The sequence below is a fragment of the Vicia villosa genome, linkage group LG5 (assembly GCF_029867415.1).
Source record: "Vicia villosa cultivar HV-30 ecotype Madison, WI linkage group LG5, Vvil1.0, whole genome shotgun sequence".
Taxonomy (NCBI): Eukaryota; Viridiplantae; Streptophyta; class Magnoliopsida; order Fabales; family Fabaceae; genus Vicia; species Vicia villosa.
The window spans coordinates 159,505,488-159,517,392 of record NC_081184.1 but is presented as its reverse complement, the minus strand read 5'-3'; positions in this window follow the sequence as shown (position 1 = coordinate 159,517,392).

Genomic DNA, 11,905 nt, shown 5'->3' with positions numbered 1-11,905 from the left:
ATGTATTAACTTCAGATTGGGTTGCTATCATTGTCGGAACCCTTATTCAAGGAGTTTTAATCCCATACCTTTCGAGGTAGACTTTACTAAATCTCTGGCCAGTGGTTTAGTAAAAGGATCAGCCAAATTATAGCTCGTTTGTATATATGTCAGTGAAATGATCCCATCCTTTATCATTTTTCTCACGAGAGAATGTCTCAGACCTATGTGCCTAGACTTTCCATTGTATACTTCACTGAATGCTCTAGCCAGGGTGGCTTGACTATCACAATGTATCAACACCTTTGAAACATTATCTTTAGCTAATGGAACCTCTAATAAGAGATCCCTCAACCATTCTGCTTCTTGTCCAGCAGACGCCAGAGCCACAAACTCTGATTCCATGGTTGAAAGAGTAATGCATGTTTGTTTCTTGCTTTTCCAAGAAATCGCACCTCCAGCTAATGTGAATATCCACCCAGTTGTAGATTTATAATCTCCAACACTTGATATCCAACTTGCGTCAGTATATCCTTCTAGTATGGCAGGAAATTTACCATAATGAAGACCAAGGTTTTTAGTCCTTGACAAATATCCAAAAATCCTTGTTATTGCCTTCCAATGTTCATCATTTGGATTACTAGTAAATCTACTCATTTTACTAACAGCAAATGCTATGTCTGGTCTAGTACATTGCATTAAGTACATTAGACATCCAATGGCACTTGCATATTCCAATTGTGCCACGGATCTTCCATTGTTCTTTTGAAGTTTGACACTAGGATCAAACGGAGTGGTTACTTCCTTGAAGTTAAGGTGTTTGAACTTTTCCAACATTTTTTCAATATAATGTGTTTGATTGAGTTCATAACCCCCACTATTTCGTCTTACTTTGATCCCTAGTATAGTGTCAACTAATCCAAGATCTTTCATCTTGAATGTGGAAGTTAGAAAACCTTTTGTTTCTAGGATTCCACTCATTTCATTGCTAATAATCAACATGTCATCAACATATAGACATAGAAAGATAATAGCATTTCCACACACCTTTGTGTACAAGCATTTGTCACAAGAGTTTGGAATGAAACCATTTGAAAGTATGGCAGTGTCAAATTTTTGGTGCCATTGTTTTGGTGCCTGTTTTAAACCATATAAAGATTTGACAAGTTTACATACCTTTTGTTCATTTCCATGAAGTGTGTAGCCTTCTGGTTGCTCCATATAGATTTCCTCGTCAAGATCGCCATTTAGGAATGCTGTTTTAACATCCATTTGATGTACAATAAGGTTGTTCAGGGAGGCTAGTGCAAACAAAATTCTAATCGTTGTAGTTTTTGCTACTGGTGCATATGTATCAAAATAATCGATACCTTCCTTTTGTCTAAATCCTTTTGCAACTAGTCTAGCCTTATAGGTGTTTAATGTACCATTACTGTGATACTTCTTCCTAAACACCCATTTACATCCGATGGGTCTTGATCCCTTCGGAAGATCAACTAGTTCCCAAGTATGGTTCGACATAATTGAATCCATTTCATCTTGGATAGCATCCTTCCAAAAAGAAGCATCTCTAGAAGTCATTGCTTCTTTATATGTTTTAGGATCATCTTCGATTTGAAGAATAATAGGAATTTTATGAACATCATTCTTGTTATTTCCTTCAATTAGAAAAACGGAAATAAGTTGAGAATCGATTTCATCCGGTCCTAGACCTTTATTTTTCCGTGCCCTTTTACTTCTTCTTGGTTCGGGTTGTGTTTCAACCATCCGAGTCGAATCATTGTCACAAGACTCTTTGATCGTGGGATTCTCTGGTTCTTTATTCTTGGTAATAAGATTTTCAAAGAATTCCACATCTCTAGATTCGACAATTACATTAGACTCTAAATTTAAAAGTCTATATGCTTTACTATTTGGTGCATATCCAATGAAAGCACATCTGATCCCTCGAGGACCTAATTTTGTTCTTTTGGGGTCCATATTTTTGTAATATGCGACACACCCCCACACTCTAAAATAATCAATATTTGGTGATCTTCCTTTCCATTTTTCATATGGAGAGATTCCAGTTGTTTTTAATGGAATTCTGTTCATTATGTGACATGCGGATAATAATGCTTCACCCCACAAATTAAATGGAAATTCTGAATGCATTAACATAGCATTAATCATTTCTTGATATGTTCTATTTTTTCTTTCGGCCATGCCATTTTGTTGTGGTGTGCGAGGCGCAGAACATTCATGTATAATGCCATATTCTTCACAATATGCATCAAATTCCGCCGAGAAGTATTCACCGCCTCTATCACTTCTAAGTACTTTTATGGTAGTACTTAATTGATTTTCAACTTCCGCTTTATATGTTTTAAAAGCATTAAAGGCATCGTCTTTATGCTTTAAGAGGTATACATGTGTGAATCTAGAACAATCATCAATGAATGTTATAAAATAACGATTTCCCCCACGGGTTAACATTCCATTGAATTCACACAAGTCAGAGTGCACAAGATCAAGAACATTTGTTTTTCTTTCAACACTTTTGAAAGGTTTCTTAATCATTTTAGACTTAACACATATTTCGCATTTTCCGAAATCATGAATGTTACATGATATCAATCCAGATTTAATTAGTCTATTCATAGTACTAATACCAATATGTGCTAATCTAGAGTGCCATAATGAAATAGATTCAAGCATATAAGCAGAATTAGAAATTTCATTAATAATATTATCAGTAGTACATAGTTTGATCATTCCCTCAGCGGAATATCCTTTTCCTACAAATATACCATTACGGGTCAATATTAACTTGCCCGATTCATACACAGATTTAATGCCAGGTTTTCCCAACAAGTCCCCACTAACGAGGTTTCTATTCATATCGGGAACATGAAGAACATTGATGAGAGTGACTTTCTTTCCAGAGGTGAAGTTGAGTTCGACGGATCCTGTTCCAACAACTCTTGATCGGACCTCATTGCCCATTTGTACCTCCTGTCCATCATTGACTTCGGTATAGGTTTTGAATGCCGCTTTATCATAAGACACATGTACAGTTGCACATGTATCATACCACCATCCTTGGACTTTTCCTTTGATGGCCATAATTTCGCTTACAGTAGCGATTATGTCGTCATTTGCATGAACAGCATTAACCTCATTTTTGGGCCTGTTGTGCCTGCAATCTCGAGCATAATGTCCGGGTTTGCCGCATGCATAGCATCCATTTTTAGTACCCCTTTGTCCACCAGAGTTTTTGAACCTGTTATGATCTTTCTTTGGACCAAGATGATTTTTTGTACCATCATACTTTTTCTTTCCCTTTGCAACAACAGCATTTGCCTTTGCAAATCCGGAGGACTCGGGCTTTTCACGATCCTTCGTCTCTTCCTCGATTCGAAGGTGTTTCTGGAGTTTCTCCAACGAGAGATCCTCGGAACTATGCAGCAATTTCTTTCTGTATCCTTTCCATGAAGGTGGCAATTTTGCTATGATTGCACCGACTTGGAAAGCCTCAGGAACATCAATTTTTACGGCCTTTATTTTATTCACGAGAACCTGTAACTCGTGTACTTGTGCAAGAATAGGCTTTGAATCCAACATTTTAAAGTCAAAGTATTTAGATATTAAGAACTTTTTCGTACCTTCTTCTTCGGCTTTAAATTTGAATTCAAGTGCCTTCCAGATTTCCTTTGCAGATGCGGTATCAGTGTAGAGATCATAGAGACGATCGGATAATGTGTTCAGAATGTGTCCACGGCACAGCAATTCATCTTCCTTACGTTTCTTTCTCTCCTTCTTTATTTCATCGGTGTCATCTGGAGTGGGTTCTGGAATTTCCTCCAAGTCAGGATCCAAGACATATTGAATTTTCAGAGTAGTCAGGAGAAAGGTCATTTTGTCAGCCCAACGGGTATAGTTTGTTCCATCAAAACGATCTAGTTTCACAAGATCCTGGTTCATGAGTTTGATGCTTGAAACAGAAGCGTCGGCGGCCATGGTTGATAATACTTTAAGATTGTTATCAATATATGTTTCAATCGAGAGGACCGAGGCTGGAATCGTGAACGGAATCACTTTCCTTAAAGTATTTCAAGCACTCCCGAAATGTCTTAGAGTTTTGATGCAGGAATACCCAGGATAATTCAGCCTTATCGAGTTTGCGCAAGACCGGCGAAAACTCGAATGCAGCGAAGAACGATCTGGAATTATTCAGAGGATTTTCGGAATTTTGTGATGTGATTTCTGAATGCGGAATCAACTTTATATAGGCCACGAAAATGTTTGTTTCAAAGGTTGCGACCCTTAATGAAACAATATATTTTCAAAAGTTATGACTGTTGCACATAGACAGATTCATGCACCATTTGCATGGTTTCAATTCTGCATGGTTTCGTGAACAGTTGCCTCCTTTCCGATTCAAAATTCAAATCATGTACACTGAGCAAAATATAGCACCCGGCCGAAGGCCGGCCGTCGCCCGCCGGAGCCGCCTCATTAACGCCGCGAATAGCCCGATCACTCCGATGCGACGTGCCTAAGTGCTCAAGTGCCGTCTACAAGCCGCCACTAGCGCCTCTACGCCCACGCCCCGGACCCGGACCCGGACCCGGAGTCGGAGTCGGAGTCGGAGCCGGAGCCGGTGTCGCCGGTGGCGACACCGGCGAGTGGTTGTAGGATTGGGACAAGTGGCAATAATGCTTGGGACCACCACATTTGTCAATGTGGCACTTTATCCTCTTTTGTCCTTTTGTTGAGTTAATGTCATTAATTCTTTTATAAGGACTTTGAAAATGAGTGAATCTTCCAATGTGGGACTTTATTACATGCATTTATTAGCATTTACTCATTTTCACCATTTGTCATTTTAGAACACACTTGTAATCATTATATCTTTTAATAATTACAACAGTAACTAACCCGTGCGTTTGCACGGGTTCTGGTATGGGACGCGCATTCATTCATTTCAGATATATAATTGGTATTATAAAATATATATTATTCAAAATTATGTAGGGTTTATAATTTTGCTATCTCCGCACGGCTTCTGGTATGAGACACGCATTTGTTTCAGATGTATATTTTTTAATAGAAAAATGTCTGGTACCCGTAAAAAAATAATAATTAAATGTATAGAAAAAAATCTGGTACCCGTGAAAAAAATAATTGAATGTATAGAAAAATGTCTGGTACCCGTAAAAAAATAATAATTGAATGTATAGAAAAATATCTGGTACCCGTGAAAAAATAATAATTGAATGTATAGAAAAATGTCTGGTACCCGTAAAAAAAATAAAATTGAATGTATAGAAAAATATCTGGTACCCGCGAAAAAATAATAATTGAATGTATAGAAGAATGGCTAGCACCCGTAAAATCTATTTAAATCAATAATAAATTTTTTCCGTATACAAATATTATTTTTGCTTAGATAACATTTACAATATTTGGATTAATAGTAAATTTACGTTTATAAAAATATTTAGATCAAAAATAGATTTTTTTCCCGTATAGAATTTTTGAATAAAACATATTTGAATCATAAATATCATTTTTTGATAAATATATATAGATAAATAATAGATATTTTTCCCGTATACAAATATTATTTTCGTTTAGATATTATTTACAAAAATATTTGGATCAATAATTTATTAATTTTAAATAAAAGATATATATCTAAAACAAAATCAAATTTTTTTTACACCAATAATATATATTTCAATTTCTATATATTATCTTAAAAATTATTGTATATTAAATTTAAAATAATTTTAAAAAAAATATTAGTAACATTAATAGTTAAAAATAACACTTTTTTTTTATCATATTGAGATTTATACATTATTTTAAATATATTTATATTTATTTTCTAATTTTTAATTTTTTATCAATCGTACTAATATTGAAGTTCATTAGATTTATTCATTATTAAAATTTTATTGAAAAAAAGATTAAAAAACTGTAATAAAAATAAAATTATAGGAAGAGAAAATTGTATAACAAAAAAAGTTTATGTACTAAAAATTTGTATAACAAAAAAGTTTATTCATTATATTTATTCATTAGTAGATGCAGCCCATGTAGCCTTGATTGTAATTTCTTCTACCCACACTCTTTTGAAATGTATTTACATTATAGTGTTTTTAAACTTTTAAACAGACATCCAATTTAATCACACTACAATACCTTTTATATACTACAATACCTTTTATATACTACAAATATTGAGTCACTTTTTATATACTTGTTTCACTCTTATAATTGCTTTAATTTTATTAAATGATAGGCTTTATTCGCAGCATGACTTTTAAACATCAACAGATAAATATCTAAGAACTATGCAGTATCCTACTTTGGGATCCAATCTTTTTCTTTATTAGTATTATTAAAGTGGAATGACTTTGACTTGCTTTGTAAATCAAATTATATTACTCATATGTATATGACTAAAGATGCAAAGGTTAGTATGCAACTTTTTTCTGCAATTTATCTAATTCTTTACTTTTTGTCAATTCATTTCGTGCATATTAATTAATTATTCATTCACAACATAACTGCATATTGTTCTTCAACCTTATCTCTTTACTATATGCACTGTCAATTATCTTACAATTAAATCTTCATAGCTCTCAAATTCATTCAAGATTTAGTTACAACTTCCTTTCTTGCTGATTTACTATAATAATAATATAATATGACTGCAACTTTTGTAGGAGGGGCTTTTCTTGATGCTAATGTTCAGACTTTAGTTGAGAAATTGGCTTCACAACACCAATACCTGGGTACAAATCATTAACATGTCACATAAAATAGAATCACCATAAATTTATTGCTCAACAAACTATTCTAAAAATATTGCTTAACCATAAATTTATGATCAACAAAAATCCGATAGTTACTATGGCATTTCATCGAACAGTACAGATGCATCAATGAAAGAGAGAACAATAGATACCCAAAGAATTTCTCGGCGGTCCATACTCATTGATGCGAAATCAGTTTCAGACTTGTCAAAACCTGCATAAAATCTACAGTCAGTCAGTGCTGAAAACATAAGAACTACGCCAAACCTGCAACCTCCATTAGTGGTGTGAACGCACGCGTGTCGACGTATTCCCGCACAGATTGAACTACTCGGCAGTGGCTATCGCAGGCGCGTAATATTTTCCAGTAAAAGTAGTACATGTTCTATACCACAACCAAATGAATAAAAGGAAATAGTAGTCAATATAACACAACCAATAAAAAGCCATTCATAAATTATCAGTTCAGACCAAGATAACATATAAGGCAGAGGTAGTATTATAAGGACCATTTCTAACACGTTGTTAACTCAAACAAATCTAACAATAGCAACATCAAATGTGTTTAACCCACATTTCTCTTTGAAAAGGCACAATGTTAGTTATATAATGTTGCAAAGTTGAGATTCTTACATAAAAATGCTAAAACAAAACGTGAATGAACATCTCCAAACAATTATTTCAATATCATCTTTTGTCTTCATTCCAATGCAAGTACAACTTTCCAGACTCAGTCCAAACACACCTATTATGTTTTTAAATCAAATTAATTATTGTAAAAAATATTGAATAATGTCATTCATGCTTCTGTATTATGAATTATCATAATCATTCTTAAAGCTAATTATTATTACACTTTATATTCCTTATAGTACTTATGAATAAAAATTGAAAAAGAGGATCATGAAACGCAAGGAAAGGGAAAGAAAATGAAAATTATTATTTTATCATATAAGTCCAACTTCCCACAGCCACTCCAAACACGTTTTTGTTTTAAAATCAAATGAATTCTTGTAAAATATATTAGATAATACCATTGGGTTGTGGCATCAGTGATGGCAGGAACCTGATGCATGGTAGGAACTTTTGAAATGGTTAATTAACCACTTTGTCGACAAAGTCATGTATAGAGAAGTTCAGACGTGGAAGTTTACTTGGTCTGAAATCGAAACTGATTGTGCGGTGGCGTCCATTAGCACATATGCCTGAGTGCAATGTAGGATGATAAATAATGAGCAATATAAAACCCAAAGACACACATACGGTTACACGCCTTTATTAGAGGATGTTTACCTATTCTCCCACGTTAACACTTATTTGACCCAATCATGTTGGTTCATGTTGGCGAATAAGCTGCTCGTCCTTAAGATACATGACAATCATGTTGGTTCATGTTTTCATGGTTGAACCTCATAGTCAGAAAGTTAAAATTGTAAGGGGAAATTTCATGAACCTTTTAGTTACCTCTTTCATGGTTGCACGAAGATGTGCAGCAGTTGTTTTTAAAAGTGGTTTAGCAGCCTCGTTGTCCCAGAACACGAAGTTCGCCACATTTCCTTCATGCACAACTTCAATAACTATCTTAAACCTGCAAAACATACAAATTAGAGAGCAATGTACTAATGCAAACTTAAAGTGGCATATGATAACCATAATTAACCTCCATGTCTACGTCTAAGTTCGGTGTCCGTCCCTGCAAAAGTAAGATGGAGCGCCGCCATTTGCAACCTGAAGGCACTGGTGGCATGCTTTGTGGTACCATCCATTTGGATTAGAAATTACTTGGTTAGTAGTAGCAACATTAACACACAATGTTGGCTGCAGAACATTAAGAAATAAGGAGCAGTTAACATAAAAACATGTTTAATAATTTTAAACTACAAATGTTAGTGGTATTTGATACCTCAGATAGCATGGTGATTTGTTCAAGGGGTAGCTGGATAGATTTTGAAAAAAACTTATCAGCCGGGGAAACGTGAGACCCGGCAGAATGTTGTGACCATTCACGACCAATTTTGTTACGGCAGTTGATGGATTTCCCGACATGTGAGTCTGTTGGCAAATTCTAGATTAAAAATAAATTAAAAAATAGAGTGATCACTAATGAACAAATTGGAGGAGTAACTGATAACCGAACAATTTGCATTCATATAAATTTTATGGTACCTTTGACGAAAAGCTGTTATCTATGGGATGCTGCCATTTACACAATTTACGGTACCGTTGAAACTCCATTTACCCAATTTACGCTGCACCAATATAAAAAACAACATGAGTCATTAGCATAAAAAGTTAACTTATACACTGAGATTTAGCATAAAAAGTTAACTTATCCTAATTTCACATCAATTCCATGGCTGATTTAAGCATCAAGAGAGCCATCCTAAGCATTACTATGAACACAACAACTGTATGGACAGCAGCAAAACCCCTGCCATCAAAAACAGGACACATGAATGAATCATCAAGCTTTCGCCATAGTCGATCATCAAATATCTTCACTTAATAGTCATGAATCAATGATAGTGCTAAAAATATTTATGAATCAAATAATGTTGCTAAAGGGAGGTCTATTGAAACAAAACAAATAATCATGAAATCCTTTAAATTATCCCGTCCATATATTGATCAATCATATAGAAATGACACTTGATATTGATAGCATGTCGGGCATCAGATACGTGTTAAAATTCGACCATACACACAAACACATTGCAATCAACTATAGGAGTTGCATATTATTAACCTTTAAGAATCAAGTAGAAAATTTCTTATCGTTCCTTGTCGCCGATGGTAGTGTGACTCATGTATTATTCTGGTTTAATGATCCTTTTCGCACTGCAACATGTTTTAATTCAACCGACGTGTCACATTCTTTTGCACGTTTGGAATATGATTTTAAATCCAATAACATCAAGTTAGTGAGAAACACAATTTTGAAAGCAAGAGTATAAAAAGTCATGGCAATATATTTTATGATCCAAACCAACCTGATGGGTTGTTTTAGACTCCAAACATTGAGTTGAGCAAACCTTAAGCAACAATTGTACTATGGTTTGAACCATTTCTTGTTTCACAAATTTACCTATCAGTATAGGTCTGGAAAACGGTAAAGTGGTAAGCATGAAAAGATCACGGAGCACATCCCATACCTTGTTAGCTTCAAAACTCAGCGGTAAAACTCGATCCAGTCATAACCTGAAAAATAAATCACAAAATCATCAAATAAACCACTAAAACCCTAACTACAAATTCAAAACCATAAGTTGATAAGAACCCTAACTACAAAATCAAAACCCTAAGTTTATAAGAAAACAAAACAGAACTCATACCTTGTTAGCTTCATAACTCAGCGGTAAAACTCAATCCAGTCTATATCCTGAAAAATAAACCGCAAAATCATCAAATAAACCACAAAAACCCTAACTACAAATTCAAAACCCTAACTTTCTAACCGATTTGCACCGTTTGAAACCTTAAAATTTCAATCCAATCGATTTGCATACCATAAACCGATTCAGATACCATTATTGTTTCGGATAACAAAAGAGAAAGAAGGGAGAAGAAGAAGAAGAAGAAGAAGAAGAGCAAAAGGAAGAGGGAGGTGGAAGCAACAGAGAAGAAGAAAGAGAAAAAAAAAAGAGAAAGACAGACTGAGAAATAGGAGAGAGAGAGAGAGAAAAAAAGTGGATAGGAAGAGAGAGAAAGATTGAGAGAAAATGAAGGGTTGTGTTTTAGTAGAAGCAAAAAGCATAGAAAGAGTAGGTATTCAAAGAATTGCAAAGAACACATCCACGTGGCAAGCCATATAACCAAAGGGGCATTCTGGTCCTTTCCAGAACATCTAACTTTCTTATATTGTAGATTGTTGTTGAATTTTTTTTAATACCACTTATTTATTTATTTTTAATATTCTTCTGTGTTCTATGAAAATGACATTCTAACTTGAATATATTTGCAGTTGGCTTTTATCGGAATCAATGGATCTAATTCAGGAGAAGAATATTGGAAATCTGTTTGGCCAAACACTCCTATGCCTAAGGCACTTTCAGATTTATTGTTATCTGGTTAGTATAAACATCAATAAATTCTTGTAAATTTGTGCTCTGCCATCGCAAAATAAGGAATTCAAATTAAAAAAATATGTACTAAAAAATATATTTTTTAATTTTTAAGATAATACATTTTTATATTGGGTTCTTTATAATGTGTTTTAAGAATGATGTGTTTGATTTGTAAAATAAAAAGTATTGAACAGAACACTACTAGACACTAGACAGTACAAAACATTACAATTTTTTTTTATATTTTACTGTGTTTGATAGTTAAGGCATTGAACAATATTTTTCTTTGTTTTTGCTTGATATGTGTATGTACAAGATAAAATAATACTACCTCCGTTTCTTTTTATAAGAGACAATTCACTTTTTAGGTTCATTGAATAATCAATATATCTAGTCTATAAATAGACCAAATACATTAGTTATTGAATGAACCTAAAAAATGAATTTTCTCTTATAAAAAGGAACGGAGGTAGTATAATTTTTAATATAATATTATTTATTAACATATAAAATATCAATATTTATTAATACATTCTTCACATACTTTTTCTTTTCCTTTTTATAAGATTATCTTCAAATTCATGTATATTTATTACTTTTTGCAATGTATCTTTAAATTAAATCGAGAAAACTAGAACACTATTCTTTATCTCAATAATCGAATGATAGCTTTAAAAAAAGTGTACACGTACTATAATAAAGTCATATTTAAAGTTTCGAGGCGTTGAATGCACATGTTTCAATAAAATATTTCTATAATTAATTTATTAACCCGTGCCCTTGGAGCACATGTTAGCTTTTCCCATAAATTATAACTACGGTCAAATGCAAAATTAAATTAAAAGTGAAATTTAATTTTGAATATACAGTTTATTTTATGACTTTAGTTGTTTGTTAGATCGATTTCAATTGGATAAGATTTTAAGATCTCTTTCAGCTTGATCATGTAATATATATTTTGTCATTATAATTGTATCATGTTTTAGTTTAAGTTAATGTAGTATATATTTTTAAAAATATATTAATTTTGTTTTTAGTCTTTATTATTTTTGTTTG